Here is a 20,591-nt window from a genome sequence, read left to right on the forward strand (position 1 = left end):
TCCTAGGGCTGATGCTAACCCTAACTCTAACCCTAACACTCTCCAAGGGCTGATGCTAACCCTAACCCTAACCCTAACACTATCCTAGGGCTGATGCTAACCCTAACCCTAACACTATCCTAGGCCTGATGCTAACCCTAACCCTAACCCTAACACTATCCTAGGGCTGATGCTAACCCTAACGCTAACACTATCCTAGGGCTGATGCTAACCCTAACCCTAACCCTAACACTATCCTAGGGCTGATGCTAACCCTAACCCTATCACTATCCTAGGCCTGATGATAACCCTAACCCTAACCCTAACACTATCCTAGGGCTGATGCTAACCCTAACCCTAACACTATCCTAGGGCTGATGCTAACCCTAACCCTAACCCTAACACTATCCTAAGTCTGATGCTAACCCTAGACCTCACACTATACTAGGCCTGATGATAACCATAACCCTAACCTTAACACTATCCTAGGGCTGATGCTAACCCTAACCCTAACCTTATCACTATCCTAGAGCTGATGCTAACCCTAACCCTAACACTATCCTAGGCCTGATGATAACCCTAACCCTAACACTGACACTATCCTAGGGCTGATGCTAACCCTAACCCAAACACTATCCTAGGGCTGATGCTAACCCTAACCCTAACTCTAACACTATCCTATGCCTGATTCTAACCCTATCCCTAACCCTAACACTCTCCTAGGGCTGAGGCTAACCCTAACCCTAACACTATCCTAGGGCTGATGCTAACCCTAACCCTAACCCAAACACTATCCTAGGGTGGATGCTAACCCTAACCCTAACACTATCCTAGGGCTGATGCTAACCCTAACCCTAACCCAAACACTATCCTGGGGTGGATGCTAACCCTAACCCTAACACTATCCTAGGGCTGATGCTAACCCTTACCCTAACCCTAACACTATCCTTGGGCTGATGCTAACCCTAACCCTAACACTATCCTGGGCCTGATGCTAACCGTAACCCTAACCCTAACACTATCCTAGGGCTGATACTAACCCTAACCCTAACACTATCCTTGGGCTGATGCTAACCCTAACCCTAACCCTAACACTATCCTAGGGCGGATGCTAACCCTAACCCTAACCCTAACACTATCCTAGGGCTGATGCTAACCCTAACCCTAACACTATCCTAGGGCTGATGCTAACCCTAACCCTAACACTTTCCTAGGGCTGATGCTAACCCTAAACCTAACCCTAATACTAACCTAGGGCTGATGCTAACCCTAACCCTAACACTATCCTAGGGCTGATGCTAACCCTAACCCTAACCCTAACACTATCCTAGGGCTGATGCTAACCCTAACCCTAACACTATCCTAGGGCTGATGCTAACCCTAACCCTAACCCTAACACTATCCTAGGGCTGATGCTAACCGTAACCCTAACACTATCCTAGGCCTGATGATAACCCTAACCCTAACACTAACACTATCCTAGGGCTGATGCTAACCCTAACCCTAACCCAAACACTATCCTAGGGTTGATGCTAACCCTAACCCTAACACTATCCTAGGGCTGATGCTAACCCTAACCCTAACCCTAACACTATCCTTGGCCTGATGCTAACCGTAACCCAACACTATCCTGGGCCTGATGCTAACCCTAACCCTAACCCTAACACTATCCTAGGGCTGATGCTAAACCTAACCCTAACACTATCCTTGGGCTGATGCTAACCCTAACCCTAACCCTAACACTATCCTAGGGCGGATGCTAACCCTAACCCTAACCCTAACACTATCCTAGGGCTGATGCTAACCCTAACACTAACACTATCATAGGGCTGATGCTAACCCTAACTCTAACCCTAACACTCTCCAAGGGCTGATGCTAACCCTAACCCTAACCCTAACACTATCCTAGGGCTGATGCTAACCCTAACCCTAACACTATCCTAGGCCTGATGCTAACCCTAACCCTAACCCTAACACTATCCTAGGGCTGATGCTAACCCTAATCCTAACACTATCCTAGGGCTGATGCTAACCCTAACCCTAACCCTAACACTATCCTAGGGCTGATGCTAACCCTAACCCTATCACTATCCTAGGCCTGATGATAACCCTAACCCTAACCCTAACACTATCCTAGGGCTGATGCTAACCCTAACCCTAACACTATCCTAGGGCTGATGCTAACCCTAACCCTAACCCTAACACTATCCTAAGTCTGATGCTAACCCTAGACCTCACACTATACTAGGCCTGATGATAACCATAACCCTAACCTTAACACTATCCTAGGGCTGATGCTAACCCTAACCCTAACCTTATCACTATCCTAGAGCTGATGCTAACCCTAACCCTAACACTATCCTAGGCCTGATGATAACCCTAACCCTAACACTGACACTATCCTAGGGCTGATGCTAACCCTAACCCAAACACTATCCTAGGGCTGATGCTAACCCTAACCCTAACCCTAACACTATCCTAGGCCTGATGCTAACCCTATCCCTAACCCTAACACTCTCCTAGGGCTGAGGCTAACCCTAACCCTAACACTATCCTAGGGCTGATGCTAACCCTAACCCTAACCCAAACACTATCCTAGGGTGGATGCTAACCCTAACCCTAACACTATCCTAGGGCTGATGCTAACCCTAACCCTAACCCAAACACTATCTTGGGGTGGATGCTAACCCTAACCCTAACACTATCATAGGCCTGATGCTAACCCTAACCCTAACCCTAACACTATCCTGGTGCTGATGCTAACCCTAACCCTAACACTATCCTGGGCCTGATGCTAACCGTAACCCTAACCCTAACACTATCCTAGGGCTGATACTAACCCTAACCCTAACACTATCCTTGGGCTGATGCTAACCCTAACCCTAACCCTAACAATATCCTAGGGCTGATGCTAACCCTAAACCTAACACTATCCTTGGGCTGATGCTAACCCTAACCCTAACCCTAACACTCTCCAAGGGCTGATGCTAACCCTAACACTAACACTATCCTAGGGCTGAAGCTAACCCTAACCCTAACCCTAACACTCTCCAAGGGCTGATGCTAACCCTAACCCTAACCCTAACACTATCCTAGGGCTGATGCTAACCCTAACCCTAACCCTAACACTATCCTAGGGCTGATGCTAAACCTAACCCTAACACTATCCTTGGGCTGATGCTAACCCTAACCCTAACCCTAACACTATCCTAGGGTTTATGTTAACCCTAACCCTAACACTATCCTAGGGCTGATGCTAACCCTAACCCTAACCCTAACACTATCCTAGGGCGGATGCTAACCCTAACCCTAACCCTAACACTATCCTAGGGCTGATGCTAACCCTAACACTAACACTATCCTAGGGCTGATGCTAACCCTAACCCTAACCCTAACATTATCCTAGGGCTGATGCTAACCCTAACCCTAACTCTAACACTATCTTAGGGCTGAGGCTAACCCTAACACTAACACTATCCTACGGCTGATGCTAACCCTAACCCTAACCCTAACACTATCCTAGGGCTGATGCTAACCCTAACCCTAACACTATCCTAGGGCTGATGCTAACCCTAACCCTAACCCTAACACTATCCTAGGGCTGATGCTAACCCTAACATTAACACTATCCTAGGCCTGATGCTAACCCTAACCCTAACCCTAACACTATCCTAGGGCTGATGCTAACCGTAACCCTAACACTATCCTAGGCCTGATGATAACCCTAACCCTAACCCTAACACTATCCTAGGGCTGATGCTAACCCTAACCCTAACACTATCCTAGGGCTGATTCTAACCCTAACCCTAACCCTAACACTATCCTAGGGCTGATGCTAAGCCTAACGCTAACCCTAACACTATCCTTGAACTGATGCTAACCCTAACCCTAACCCTAACACTATGCTAGGCCTGATGATAACCCTAACCCTAACCCTAACACTATCCTCGGGTTTATGTTAACCCTAAACCTAACACTATCCTAGGGCTGATACTAACCCTAACCCTAAACCTAACACTATCCTAGGGCGGATGCTAACCCTAACCCTAACCCTAACACTATCCTAGGGCTGATGCTAACCCTAACACTAACACTATCCTAGGGCTGAAGCTAACCCTAACCCTAACCCTAACACTCTCCAAGGGCTGATGCTAACCCTAACACTAACCCTAACACTATCCTAGGGCTGATGCTAACCCTAACCCGAACACTATCCTAGGGATGATGCTAACCCTAACCCTAACCCTAACACTATCCTAGGGTTGATGCTAACCCTAACCCTAACACTATCCTCGGGCTGATGCTAACCCTAACCCTAACACTATCCTAGGGCTGATGCTAACCCTAAACCTAACCCTAATACTAACCTAGGGCTGATGCTAACCCTAACCCTAACACTATCCTAGGGCTGATGCTAACCCTAACCCTAACCCTAACACTATCCTAGGGCTGATGCTAACCCTAACCCTAACACTATCCTAGGGCTGATGCTAACCCTAACCCTAACCCTAACACTATCCTAGGGCTGATGCTAACCGTAACCCTAACACTATCCTAGGCCTGTTGATAACCCTAACCCTAACACTAACACTATCCTAGGGCTGATGCTAACCCTAACCCTAACCCAAACACTATCATAGGGCTGATGCTAACCCTAACCCTAACATTATCCTAGGGCTGATGCTAACCCTAACCCTAACCCTAACACTATCCTTGGGCTGATGCTAACCCTAACCTTAACACTATCCTGGGCCTGATGCTAACCCTAACCCTAACCCTAACACTATCCTAGGGCTGATGCTAAACCTAACCCTAACACTATCCTTGGGCTGATGCTAACCCTAACCCTAACACTAACACTATCCTAGGGCGGATGCTAACCCTAACCCTAACCCTAACACTATCCTAGGGCTGATGCTAACCCTAACACTAACACTATCCTAGGGCTGATGCTAACCCTAACTCTAACCCTAACACTCTCCAAGGGCTGATGCTAACCCTAACCCTAACCCTAACACTATCCTAGGGCTGATGCTAACCCTAACCCTAACACTATCCTAGGCCTGATGCTAACCCTAACCCTAACCCTAACACTATCCTAGGGCTGATGCTAACCCTAACGCTAACACTATCCTAGGGCTGATGCTAACCCTAACCCTAACCCTAACACTATCCTAGGGCTGATGCTAACCCTAACCCTATCACTATCCTAGGCCTGATGATAACCCTAACCCTAACCCTAACACTATCCTAGGGCTGATGCTAACCCTAACCCTAACACTATCCTAGGGCTGATGCTAACCCTAACCCTAACCCTAACACTATCCTAAGTCTGATGCTAACCCTAGACCTCACACTATACTAGGCCTGATGATAACCATAACCCTAACCTTAACACTATCCTAGGGCTGATGCTAACCCTAACCCTAACCTTATCACTATCCTAGAGCTGATGCTAACCCTAACCCTAACACTATCCTAGGCCTGATGATAACCCTAACCGTAACACTGACACTATCCTAGGGCTGATGCTAACCCTAACCCAAACACTATCCTAGGGCTGATGCTAACCCTAACCCTAACGCTAACACTATCCTATGCCTGATTCTAACCCTATCCCTAACCCTAACACTCTCCTAGGGCTGAGGCTAACCCTAACCCTAACACTATCCTAGGGCTGATGCTAACCCTAACCCTAACCCAAACACTATCCTAGGGTGGATGCTAACCCTAACCCTAACACTATCCTAGGGCTGATGCTAACCCTAACCCTAACCCAAACACTATCCTGGGGTGGATGCTAACCCTAACCCTAACACTATCCTAGGGCTGATGCTAACCCTAACCCTAACCCTAACACTATCCTTGGGCTGATGCTAACCCTAACCCTAACACTATCCTGGGCCTGATGCTAACCGTAACCCTAACCCTAACACTATCCTAGGGCTGATACTAACCCTAACCCTAACACTATCCTTGGGCTGATGCTAACCCTAACCCTAACCCTAACACTATCCTAGGGCGGATGCTAACCCTAACCCTAACCCTAACACTATCCTAGGGCTGATGCTAACCCTAACCCTAACACTATCCTAGGGCTGATGCTAACCCTAACCCTAACACTTTCCTAGGGCTGATGCTAACCCTAAACCTAACCCTAATACTAACCTAGGGCTGATGCTAACCCTAACCCTAACACTATCCTAGGGCTGATGCTAACCCTAACCCTAACCCTAACACTATCCTAGGGCTGATGCTAACCCTAACCCTAACACTATCCTAGGGCTGATGCTAACCCTAACCCTAACCCTAACACTATCCTAGGGCTGATGCTAACCGTAACCCTAACACTATCCTAGGCCTGATGATAACCCTAACCCTAACACTAACACTATCCTAGGGCTGATGCTAACCCTAACCCTAACCCAAACACTATCCTAGGGTTGATGCTAACCCTAACCCTAACACTATCCTAGGGCTGATGCTAACCCTAACCCTAACCCTAACACTATCCTTGGCCTGATGCTAACCGTAACCCAACACTATCCTGGGCCTGATGCTAACCCTAACCCTAACCCTAACACTATCCTAGGGCTGATGCTAAACCTAACCCTAACACTATCCTTGGGCTGATGCTAACCCTAACCCTAACCCTAACACTATCCTAGGGCGGATGCTAACCCTAACCCTAACCCTAACACTATCCTAGGGCTGATGCTAACCCTAACACTAACACTATCATAGGGCTGATGCTAACCCTAACTCTAACCCTAACACTCTCCAAGGGCTGATGCTAACCCTAACCCTAACCCTAACACTATCCTAGGGCTGATGCTAACCCTAACCCTAACACTATCCTAGGCCTGATGCTAACCCTAACCCTAACCCTAACACTATCCTAGGGCTGATGCTAACCCTAACCCTAACACTATCCTAGGGCTGATGCTAACCCTAACCCTAACCCTAACACTATCCTAGGGCTGATGCTAACCCTAACCCTATCACTATCCTAGGCCTGATGATAACCCTAACCCTAACCCTAACACTATCCTAGGGCTGATGCTAACCCTAACCCTAACACTATCCTAGGGCTGATGCTAACCCTAACCCTAACCCTAACACTATCCTAAGTCTGATGCTAACCCTAGACCTCACACTATACTAGGCCTGATGATAACCATAACCCTAACCTTAACACTATCCTAGGGCTGATGCTAACCCTAACCCTAACCTTATCACTATCCTAGAGCTGATGCTAACCCTAACCCTAACACTATCCTAGGCCTGATGATAACCCTAACCCTAACACTGACACTATCCTAGGGCTGATGCTAACCCTAACCCAAACACTATCCTAGGGCTGATGCTAACCCTAACCCTAACGCTAACACTATCCTATGCCTGATTCTAACCCTATCCCTAACCCTAACACTCTCCTAGGGCTGAGGCTAACCCTAACCCTAACACTATCCTAGGGCTGATGCTAACCCTAACCCTAACCCAAACACTATCCTAGGGTGGATGCTAACCCTAACCCTAACACTATCCTAGGGCTGATGCTAACCCTAACCCTAACCCAAACACTATCCTGGGGTGGATGCTAACCCTAACCCTAACACTATCCTAGGGCTGATGCTAACCCTTACCCTAACCCTAACACTATCCTTGGGCTGATGCTAACCCTAACCCTAACACTATCCTGGGCCTGATGCTAACCGTAACCCTAACCCTAACACTATCCTAGGGCTGATACTAACCCTAACCCTAACACTATCCTTGGGCTGATGCTAACCCTAACCCTAACCCTAACACTATCCTAGGGCGGATGCTAACCCTAACCCTAACCCTAACACTATCCTAGGGCTGATGCTAACCCTAACCCTAACACTATCCTAGGGCTGATGCTAACCCTAAACCTAACCCTAATACTAACCTAGGGCTGATGCTAACCCTAACCCTAACACTATCCTAGGGCTGATGCTAACCCTAACCCTAACCCTAACACTATCCTAGGGCTGATGCTAACCCTAACCCTAACACTATCCTAGGGCTGATGCTAACCCTAACCCTAACCCTAACACTATCCTAGGGCTGATGCTAACCGTAACCCTAACACTATCCTAGGCCTGATGATAACCCTAACCCTAACACTAACACTATCCTAGGGCTGATGCTAACCCTAACCCTAACCCAAACACTATCCTAGGGTTGATGCTAACCCTAACCCTAACACTATCCTAGGGCTGATGCTAACCCTAACCCTAACCCTAACACTATCCTTGGCCTGATGCTAACCGTAACCCAACACTATCCTGGGCCTGATGCTAACCCTAACCCTAACCCTAACACTATCCTAGGGCTGATGCTAAACCTAACCCTAACACTATCCTTGGGCTGATGCTAACCCTAACCCTAACCCTAACACTATCCTAGGGCGGATGCTAACCCTAACCCTAACCCTAACACTATCCTAGGGCTGATGCTAACCCTAACACCAACACTATCATAGGGCTGATGCTAACCCTAACTCTAACCCTAACACTCTCCAAGGGCTGATGCTAACCCTAACCCTATCACTATCCTAGGCCTGATGATAACCCTAACCCTAACCCTAACACTATCCTAGGGCTGATGCTAACCCTAACCCTAACACTATCCTAGGGCTGATGCTAACCCTAACCCTAACCCTAACACTATCCTAAGTCTGATGCTAACCCTAGACCTCACACTATACTAGGCCTGATGATAACCATAACCCTAACCTTAACACTATCCTAGGGCTGATGCTAACCCTAACCCTAACCTTATCACTATCCTAGAGCTGATGCTAACCCTAACCCTAACACTATCCTAGGCCTGATGATAACCCTAACCCTAACACTGACACTATCCTAGGGCTGATGCTAACCCTAACCCAAACACTATCCTAGGGCTGATGCTAACCCTAACCCTAACGCTAACACTATCCTATGCCTGATTCTAACCCTATCCCTAACCCTAACACTCTCCTAGGGCTGATGCTAACCCTAACCCTAACACTATCCTAGGGCTGATGCTAACCCTAACCCTAACCCTAACACTATCCTAAGTCTGATGCTAACCCTAGACCTCACACTATACTAGGCCTGATGATAACCATAACCCTAACCTTAACACTATCCTAGGGCTGATGCTAACCCTAACCCTAACCTTATCACTATCCTAGAGCTGATGCTAACCCTAACCCTAACACTATCGTAGGCCTGATGATAACCCTAACCCTAACACTGACACTATCCTAGGGCTGATGCTAACCCTAACCCAAACACTATCCTAGGGCTGATGCTAACCCTAACCCTAACCCTAACACTATCCTAGGCCTGATGCTAACCCTATCCCTAACCCTAACACTCTCCTAGGGCTGAGGCTAACCCTAACCCTAACACTATCCTAGGGCTGATGCTAACCCTAACCCTAACCCAAACACTATCCTAGGGTGGATGCTAACCCTAACCCTAACACTATCCTAGGGCTGATGCTAACCCTAACCCTAACCCAAACACTATCTTGGGGTGGATGCTAACCCTAACCCTAACACTATCATAGGCCTGATGCTAACCCTAACCCTAACCCTAACACTATCCTGGTGCTGATGCTAACCCTAACCCTAACACTATCCTGGGCCTGATGCTAACCGTAACCCTAACCCTAACACTATCCTAGGGCTGATACTAACCCTAACCCTAACACTATCCTAGGGCGGATGCTAACCCTAACCCTAACCCTAACACTATCCTAGGGCTGATGCTAACCCTAACACTAACACTATCATAGGGCTGATGCTAACCCTAACTCTAACCCTAACACTCTCCAAGGGCTGATGCTAACCCTAACCCTAACCCTAACACTATCCTAGGGCTGATGCTAACCCTAACCCTAACACTATCCTAGGCCTGATGCTAACCCTAACCCTAACCCTAACACTATCCTAGGGCTGATGCTAACCCTAACCCTAACACTATCCTAGGGCTGATGCTAACCCTAACCCTAACCCTAACACTATCCTAGGGCTGATGCTAACCCTAACCCTATCACTATCCTAGGCCTGATGATAACCCGAACCCTAACCCTAACACTATCCTAGGGCTGATGCTAACCCTAACCCTAACACTATCCTAGGGCTGATGCTAACCCTAACCCTAACCCTAACACTATCCTAAGTCTGATGCTAACCCTAGACCTCACACTATACTAGGCCTGATGATAACCATAACCCTAACCTTAACACTATCCTAGGGCTGATGCTAACCCTAACCCTAACCTTATCACTATCCTAGAGCTGATGCTAACCCTAACCCTAACACTATCCTAGGCCTGATGATAACCCTAACCCTAACACTGACACTATCCTAGGGCTGATGCTAACCCTAACCCAAACACTATCCTAGGGCTGATGCTAACCCTAACCCTAACCCTAACACTATCCTAGGCCTGATGCTAACCCTATCCCTAACCCTAACACTCTCCTAGGGCTGAGGCTAACCCTAACCCTAACACTATCCTAGGGCTGATGCTAACCCTAACCCTAACCCAAACACTATCCTAGGGTGGATGCTAACCCTAACCCTAACACTATCCTAGGGCTGATGCTAACCCTAACCCTAACCCAAACACTATCTTGGGGTGGATGCTAACCCTAACCCTAACACTATCATAGGCCTGATGCTAACCCTAACCCTAACCCTAACACTATCCTGGTGCTGATGCTAACCCTAACCCTAACACTATCCTGGGCCTGATGCTAACCGTAACCCTAACCCTAACACTATCCTAGGGCTGATACTAACCCTAACCCTAACACTATCCTTGGGCTGATGCTAACCCTAACCCTAACCCTAACAATATCCTAGGGCTGATGCTAACCCTAAACCTAACACTATCCTTGGGCTGATGCTAACCCTAACCCTAACCCTAACACTCTCCAAGGGCTGATGCTAACCCTAACACTAACACTATCCTAGGGCTGAAGCTAACCCTAACCCTAACCCTAACACTCTCCAAGGGCTGATGCTAACCCTAACCCTAACCCTAACACTATCCTAGGGCTGATGCTAACCCTAACCCTAACCCTAACACTATCCTAGGGCTGATGCTAAACCTAACCCTAACACTATCCTTGGGCTGATGCTAACCCTAACCCTAACCCTAACACTATCCTAGGGTTTATGTTAACCCTAACCCTAACACTATCCTAGGGCTGATGCTAACCCTAACCCTAACCCTAACACTATCCTAGGGCGGATGCTAACCCTAACCCTAACCCTAACACTATCCTAGGGCTGATGCTAACCCTAACACTAACACTATCCTAGGGCTGATGCTAACCCTAACCCTAACCCTAACATTATCCTAGGGCTGATGCTAACCCTAACCCTAACTCTAACACTATCTTAGGGCTGAGGCTAACCCTAAAACTAACACTATCCTACGGCTGATGCTAACCCTAACCCTAACCCTAACACTATCCTAGGGCTGATGCTAACCCTAACCCTAACACTATCCTAGGGCTGATGCTAACCCTAACCCTAACCCTAACACTATCCTAGGGCTGATGCTAACCCTAACATTAACACTATCCTAGGGCTGATGCTAACCCTAACCCTAACCCTAACACTATCCTAGGGCTGATGCTAACCGTAACCCTAACACTATCCTAGGCCTGATGATAACCCTAACCCTAACCCTAACACTATCCTCGGGCTGATGCTAACCCTAACCCTAACACTATCCTAGGGCTGATTCTAACCCTAACCCTAACCCTAACACTATCCTAGGGCTGATGCTAAGCCTAACGCTAACCCTAACACTATCCTTGAACTGATGCTAACCCTAACCCTAACCCTAACACTATGCTAGGCCTGATGATAACCCTAACCCTAACCCTAACACTATCCTCGGGTTTATGTTAACCCTAAACCTAACACTATCCTAGGGCTGATACTAACCCTAACCCTAAACCTAACACTATCCTAGGGCGGATGCTAACCCTAACCCTAACCCTAACACTATCCTAGGGCTGATGCTAACCCTAACACTAACACTATCCTAGGGCTGAAGCTAACCCTAACCCTAACCCTAACACTCTCCAAGGGCTGATGCTAACCCTAACACTAACCCTAACACTATCCTAGGGCTGATGCTAACCCTAACCCGAACACTATCCTAGGGATGATGCTAACCCTAACCCTAACCCTAACACTATCCTAGGGTTGATGCTAACCCTAACCCTAACACTATCCTAGGGCTGATGCTAACCCTAACCCTAACACTATCCTAGGGCTGATGCTAACCCTAAACCTAACCCTAATACTAACCTAGGGCTGATGCTAACCCTAACCCTAACACTATCCTAGGGCTGATGCTAACCCTAACCCTAACCCTAACACTATCCTAGGGCTGATGCTAACCCTAACCCTAACACTATCCTAGGGCTGATGCTAACCCTAACCCTAACCCTAACACTATCCTAGGGCTGATGCTAACCGTAACCCTAACACTATCCTAGGCCTGATGATAACCCTAACCCTAACACTAACACTATCCTAGGGCTGATGCTAACCCTAACCCTAACCCAAACACTATCATAGGGCTGATGCTAACCCTAACCCTAACACTATCCTAGGGCTAATGCTAACCCTAACCCTAACCCTAACACTATCCTTGGGCTGATGCTAACCCTAACCTTAACACTATCCTGGGCCTGATGCTAACCCTAACCCTAACCCTAACACTATCCTAGGGCTGATGCTAAACCTAACCCTAACACTATCCTTGGGCTGATGCTAACCCTAACCCTAACACTAACACTATCCTAGGGCGGATGCTAACCCTAACCCTAACCCTAACACTATCCTAGGGCTGATGCTAACCCTAACACTAACACTATCCTAGGGCTGATGCTAACCCTAACTCTAACCCTAACACTCTCCAAGGGCTGATGCTAACCCTAACCCTAACCCTAACACTATCCTAGGGCTGATGCTAACCCTAACCCTAACACTATCCTAGGCCTGATGCTAACCCTAACCCTAACCCTAACACTATCCTAGGGCTGATGCTAACCCTAACGCTAACACTATCCTAGGGCTGATGCTAACCCTAACCCTAACCCTAACACTATCCTAGGGCTGATGCTAACCCTAACCCTATCACTATCCTAGGCCTGATGATAACCCTAACCCTAACCCTAACACTATCCTAGGGCTGATGCTAACCCTAACCCTAACACTATCCTAGGGCTGATGCTAACCCTAACCCTAACCCTAACACTATCCTAAGTCTGATGCTAACCCTAGACCTCACACTATACTAGGCCTGATGATAACCATAACCCTAACCTTAACACTATCCTAGGGCTGATGCTAACCCTAACCCTAACCTTATCACTATCCTAGAGCTGATGCTAACCCTAACCCTAACACTATCCTAGGCCTGATGATAACCCTAACCCTAACACTGACACTATCCTAGGGCTGATGCTAACCCTAACCCAAACACTATCCTAGGGCTGATGCTAACCCTAACCCTAACGCTAACACTATCCTATGCCTGATTCTAACCCTATCCCTAACCCTAACACTCTCCTAGGGCTGAGGCTAACCCTAACCCTAACACTATCCTAGGGCTGATGCTAACCCTAACCCTAACCCAAACACTATCCTAGGGTGGATGCTAACCCTAACCCTAACACTATCCTAGGGCTGATGCTAACCCTAACCCTAACCCAAACACTATCCTGGGGTGGATGCTAACCCTAACCCTAACACTATCCTAGGGCTGATGCTAACCCTAACCCTAACCCTAACACTATCCTTGGGCTGATGCTAACCCTAACCCTAACACTATCCTGGGCCTGATGCTAACCGTAACCCTAACCCTAACACTATCCTAGGGCTGATACTAACCCTAACCCTAACACTATCCTTGGGCTGATGCTAAAACTAACCCTAACCCTAACACTATCCTAGGGCGGATGCTAACCCTAACCCTAACCCTAACACTATCCTAGGGCTGATGCTAACCCTAACCCTAACACTATCCTAGGGCTGATGCTAACCCTAACCCTAACACTTTCCTAGGGCTGATGCTAACCCTAAACCTAACCCTAACACTATCCTAGGGCGGATGCTAACCCTAACCCTAACCCTAACACTATCCTAGGGCTGATGCTAACCCTAACCCTAACACTATCCTAGGGCTGATGCTAACCCTAACCCTAACACTATCCTAGGGCTGATGCTAACCCTAACCCTATCACTATCCTAGGCCTGATGATAACCCTAACCCTAACCCTAACACTATCCTAGGGCTGATGCTAACCCTAACCCTAACACTATCCTAGGGCTGATGCTAACCCTAACCCTAACCCTAACACTATCCTAAGTCTGATGCTAACCCTAGGCCTCACACTATACTAGGCCTGATGATAACCATAACCCTAACCTTAACACTATCCTAGGGCTGATGCTAACCCTAACCCTAACCTTATCACTATCCTAGAGCTGATGCTAACCCTAACCCTAACACTATCCTAGGCCTGATGATAACCCTAACCCTAACACTGACACTATCCTAGGGCTGATGCTAACCCTAACCCAAACACTATCCTAGGGCTGATGCTAACCCTAACCCTAACGCTAACACTATCCTATGCCTGATTCTAACCCTATCCCTAACCCTAACACTCTCCTAGGGCTGAGGCTAACCCTAACCCTAACACTATCCTAGGGCTGATGCTAACCCTAACCCTAACCCAAACACTATCCTAGGGTGGATGCTAACCCTAACCCTAACACTATCCTAGGGCTGATGCTAACCCTAACCCTAACCCAAACACTATCCTGGGGTGGATGCTAACCCTAACCCTAACACTATCCTAGGGCTGATGCTAACCCTTACCCTAACCCTAACACTATCCTTGGGCTGATGCTAACCCTAACCCTAACACTATCCTGGGCCTGATGCTAACCGTAACCCTAACCCTAACACTATCCTAGGGCTGATACTAACCCTAACCCTAACACTATCCTTGGGCTGATGCTAACCCTAACCCTAACCCTAACACTATCCTAGGGCGGATGCTAACCCTAACCCTAACCCTAACACTATCCTAGGGCTGATGCTAACCCTAACCCTAACACTATCCTAGGGCTGATGCTAACCCTAAACCTAACCCTAATACTAACCTAGGGCTGATGCTAACCCTAACCCTAACACTATCCTAGGGCTGATGCTAACCCTAACCCTAACCCTAACACTATCCTAGGGCTGATGCTAACCCTAACCCTAACACTATCCTAGGGCTGATGCTAACCCTAACCCTAACCCTAACACTATCCTAGGGCTGATGCTAACCGTAACCCTAACACTATCCTAGGCCTGATGATAACCCTAACCCTAACACTAACACTATCCTAGGGCTGATGCTAACCCTAACCCTAACCCAAACACTATCCTAGGGTTGATGCTAACCCTAACCCTAACACTATCCTAGGGCTGATGCTAACCCTAACCCTAACCCTAACACTATCCTTGGCCTGATGCTAACCGTAACCCAACACTATCCTGGGCCTGATGCTAACCCTAACCCTAACCCTAACACTATCCTAGGGCTGATGCTAAACCTAACCCTAACACTATCCTTGGGCTGATGCTAACCCTAACCCTAACCCTAACACTATCCTAGGGCGGATGCTAACCCTAACCCTAACCCTAACACTATCCTAGGGCTGATGCTAACCCTAACACCAACACTATCATAGGGCTGATGCTAACCCTAACTCTAACCCTAACACTCTCCAAGGGCTGATGCTAACCCTAACCCTATCACTATCCTAGGCCTGATGATAACCCTAACCCTAACCCTAACACTATCCTAGGGCTGATGCTAACCCTAACCCTAACACTATCCTAGGGCTGATGCTAACCCTAACCCTAACCCTAACACTATCCTAAGTCTGATGCTAACCCTAGACCTCACACTATACTAGGCCTGATGATAACCATAACCCTAACCTTAACACTATCCTAGGGCTGATGCTAACCCTAACCCTAACCTTATCACTATCCTAGAGCTGATGCTAACCCTAACCCTAACACTATCCTAGGCCTGATGATAACCCTAACCCTAACACTGACACTATCCTAGGGCTGATGCTAACCCTAACCCAAACACTATCCTAGGGCTGATGCTAACCCTAACCCTAACGCTAACACTATCCTATGCCTGATTCTAACCCTATCCCTAACCCTAACACTCTCCTAGGGCTGATGCTAACCCTAACCCTAACACTATCCTAGGGCTGATGCTAACCCTAACCCTAACCCTAACACTATCCTAAGTCTGATGCTAACCCTAGACCTCACACTATACTAGGCCTGATGATAACCATAACCCTAACCTTAACACTATCCTAGGGCTGATGCTAACCCTAACCCTAACCTTATCACTATCCTAGAGCTGATGCTAACCCTAACCCTAACACTATCGTAGGCCTGATGATAACCCTAACCCTAACACTGACACTATCCTAGGGCTGATGCTAACCCTAACCCAAACACTATCCTAGGGCTGATGCTAACCCTAACCCTAACCCTAACACTATCCTAGGCCTGATGCTAACCCTATCCCTAACCCTAACACTCTCCTAGGGCTGAGGCTAACCCTAACCCTAACACTATCCTAGGGCTGATGCTAACCCTAACCCTAACCCAAACACTATCCTAGGGTGGATGCTAACCCTAACCCTAACACTATCCTAGGGCTGATGCTAACCCTAACCCTAACCCAAACACTATCTTGGGGTGGATGCTAACCCTAACCCTAACACTATCATAGGCCTGATGCTAACCCTAACCCTAACCCTAACACTATCCTGGTGCTGATGCTAACCCTAACCCTAACACTATCCTGGGCCTGATGCTAACCGTAACCCTAACCCTAACACTATCCTAGGGCTGATACTAACCCTAACCCTAACACTATCCTAGGGCGGATGCTAACCCTAACCCTAACCCTAACACTATCCTAGGGCTGATGCTAACCCTAACACTAACACTATCATAGGGCTGATGCTAACCCTAACTCTAACCCTAACACTCTCCAAGGGCTGATGCTAACCCTAACCCTAACCCTAACACTATCCTAGGGCTGATGCTAACCCTAACCCTAACACTATCCTAGGCCTGATGCTAACCCTAACCCTAACCCTAACACTATCCTAGGGCTGATGCTAACCCTAACCCTAACACTATCCTAGGGCTGATGCTAACCCTAACCCTAACCCTAACACTATCCTAGGGCTGATGCTAACCCTAACCCTATCACTATCCTAGGCCTGATGATAACCCGAACCCTAACCCTAACACTATCCTAGGGCTGATGCTAACCCTAACCCTAACACTATCCTAGGGCTGATGCTAACCCTAACCCTAACCCTAACACTATCCTAAGTCTGATGCTAACCCTAGACCTCACACTATACTAGGCCTGATGATAACCATAACCCTAACCTTAACACTATCCTAGGGCTGATGCTAACCCTAACCCTAACCTTATCACTATCCTAGAGCTGATGCTAACCCTAACCCTAACACTATCCTAGGCCTGATGATAACCCTAACCCTAACACTGACACTATCCTAGGGCTGATGCTAACCCTAACCCAAACACTATCCTAGGGCTGATGCTAACCCTAACCCTAACCCTAACACTATCCTAGGCCTGATGCTAACCCTATCCCTAACCCTAACACTCTCCTAGGGCTGAGGCTAACCCTAACCCTAACACTATCCTAGGGCTGATGCTAACCCTAACCCTAACCCAAACACTATCCTAGGGTGGATGCTAACCCTAACCCTAACACTATCCTAGGGCTGATGCTAACCCTAACCCTAACCCAAACACTATCTTGGGGTGGATGCTAACCCTAACCCTAACACTATCATAGGCCTGATGCTAACCCTAACCCTAACCCTAACACTATCCTGGTGCTGATGCTAACCCTAACCCTAACACTATCCTGGGCCTGATGCTAACCGTAACCCTAACCCTAACACTATCCTAGGGCTGATACTAACCCTAACCCTAACACTATCCTTGGGCTGATGCTAACCCTAACCCTAACCCTAACAATATCCTAGGGCTGATGCTAACCCTAAACCTAACACTATCCTTGGGCTGATGCTAACCCTAACCCTAACCCTAACACTCTCCAAGGGCTGATGCTAACCCTAACACTAACACTATCCTAGGGCTGAAGCTAACCCTAACCCTAACCCTAACACTCTCCAAGGGCTGATGCTAACCCTAACCCTAACCCTAACACTATCCTAGGGCTGATGCTAACCCTAACCCTAACCCTAACACTATCCTAGGGCTGATGCTAAACCTAACCCTAACACTATCCTTGGGCTGATGCTAACCCTAACCCTAACCCTAACACTATCCTAGGGTTTATGTTAACCCTAACCCTAACACTATCCTAGGGCTGATGCTAACCCTAACCCTAACCCTAACACTATCCTAGGGCGGATGCTAACCCTAACCCTAACCCTAACACTATCCTAGGGCTGATGCTAACCCTAACACTAACACTATCCTAGGGCTGATGCTAACCCTAACCCTAACCCTAACATTATCCTAGGGCTGATGCTAACCCTAACCCTAACTCTAACACTATCTTAGGGCTGAGGCTAACCCTAAAACTAACACTATCCTACGGCTGATGCTAACCCTAACCCTAACCCTAACACTATCCTAGGGCTGATGCTAACCCTAACCCTAACACTATCCTAGGGCTGATGCTAACCCTAACCCTAACCCTAACACTATCCTAGGGCTGATGCTAACCCTAACATTAACACTATCCTAGGGCTGATGCTAACCCTAACCCTAACCCTAACACTATCCTAGGGCTGATGCTAACCGTAACCCTAACACTATCCTAGGCCTGATGATAACCCTAACCCTAACCCTAACACTATCCTAGGGCTGATGCTAACCCTAACCCTAACACTATCCTAGGGCTGATTCTAACCCTAACCCTAACCCTAACACTATCCTAGGGCTGATGCTAAGCCTAACGCTAACCCTAACACTATCCTTGAACTGATGCTAACCCTAACCCTAACCCTAACACTATGCTAGGCCTGATGATAACCCTAACCCTAACCCTAACACTATCCTCGGGTTTATGTTAACCCTAAACCTAACACTATCCTAGGGCTGATACTAACCCTAACCCTAAACCTAACACTATCCTAGGGCGGATGCTAACCCTAACCCTAACCCTAACACTATCCTAGGGCTGATGCTAACCCTAACACTAACACTATCCTAGGGCTGAAGCTAACCCTAACCCTAACCCTAACACTCTCCAAGGGCTGATGCTAACCCTAACACTAACCCTAACACTATCCTAGGGCTGATGCTAACCCTAACCCGAACACTATCCTAGGGATGATGCTAACCCTAACCCTAACCCTAACACTATCCTAGGGTTGATGCTAACCCTAACCCTAACACTATCCTAGGGCTGATGCTAACCCTAACCCTAACACTATCCTAGGGCTGATGCTAACCCTAAACCTAACCCTAATACTAACCTAGGGCTGATGCTAACCCTAACCCTAACACTATCCTAGGGCTGATGCTAACCCTAACCCTAACCCTAACACTATCCTAGGGCTGATGCTAACCCTAACCCTAACACTATCCTAGGGCTGATGCTAACCCTAACCCTAACCCTAACACTATCCTAGGGCTGATGCTAACCGTAACCCTAACACTATCCTAGGCCTGATGATAACCCTAACCCTAACACTAACACTATCCTAGGGCTGATGCTAACCCTAACCCTAACCCAAACACTATCATAGGGCTGATGCTAACCCTAACCCTAACACTATCCTAGGGCTAATGCTAACCCTAACCCTAACCCTAACACTATCCTTGGGCTGATGCTAACCCTAACCTTAACACTATCCTGGGCCTGATGCTAACCCTAACCCTAACCCTAACACTATCCTAGGGCTGATGCTAAACCTAACCCTAACACTATCCTTGGGCTGATGCTAACCCTAACCCTAACACTAACACTATCCTAGGGCGGATGCTAACCCTAACCCTAACCCTAACACTATCCTAGGGCTGATGCTAACCCTAACACTAACACTATCCTAGGGCTGATGCTAACCCTAACTCTAACCCTAACACTCTCCAAGGGCTGATGCTAACCCTAACCCTAACCCTAACACTATCCTAGGGCTGATGCTAACCCTAACCCTAACACTATCCTAGGCCTGATGCTAACCCTAACCCTAACCCTAACACTATCCTAGGGCTGATGCTAACCCTAACGCTAACACTATCCTAGGGCTGATGCTAACCCTAACCCTAACCCTAACACTATCCTAGGGCTGATGCTAACCCTAACCCTATCACTATCCTAGGCCTGATGATAACCCTAACCCTAACCCTAACACTATCCTAGGGCTGATGCTAACCCTAACCCTAACACTATCCTAGGGCTGATGCTAACCCTAACCCTAACCCTAACACTATCCTAAGTCTG

Source organism: Lemur catta, chromosome 7, assembly GCF_020740605.2.
Source record: "Lemur catta isolate mLemCat1 chromosome 7, mLemCat1.pri, whole genome shotgun sequence".
Taxonomy (NCBI): Eukaryota; Metazoa; Chordata; class Mammalia; order Primates; family Lemuridae; genus Lemur; species Lemur catta.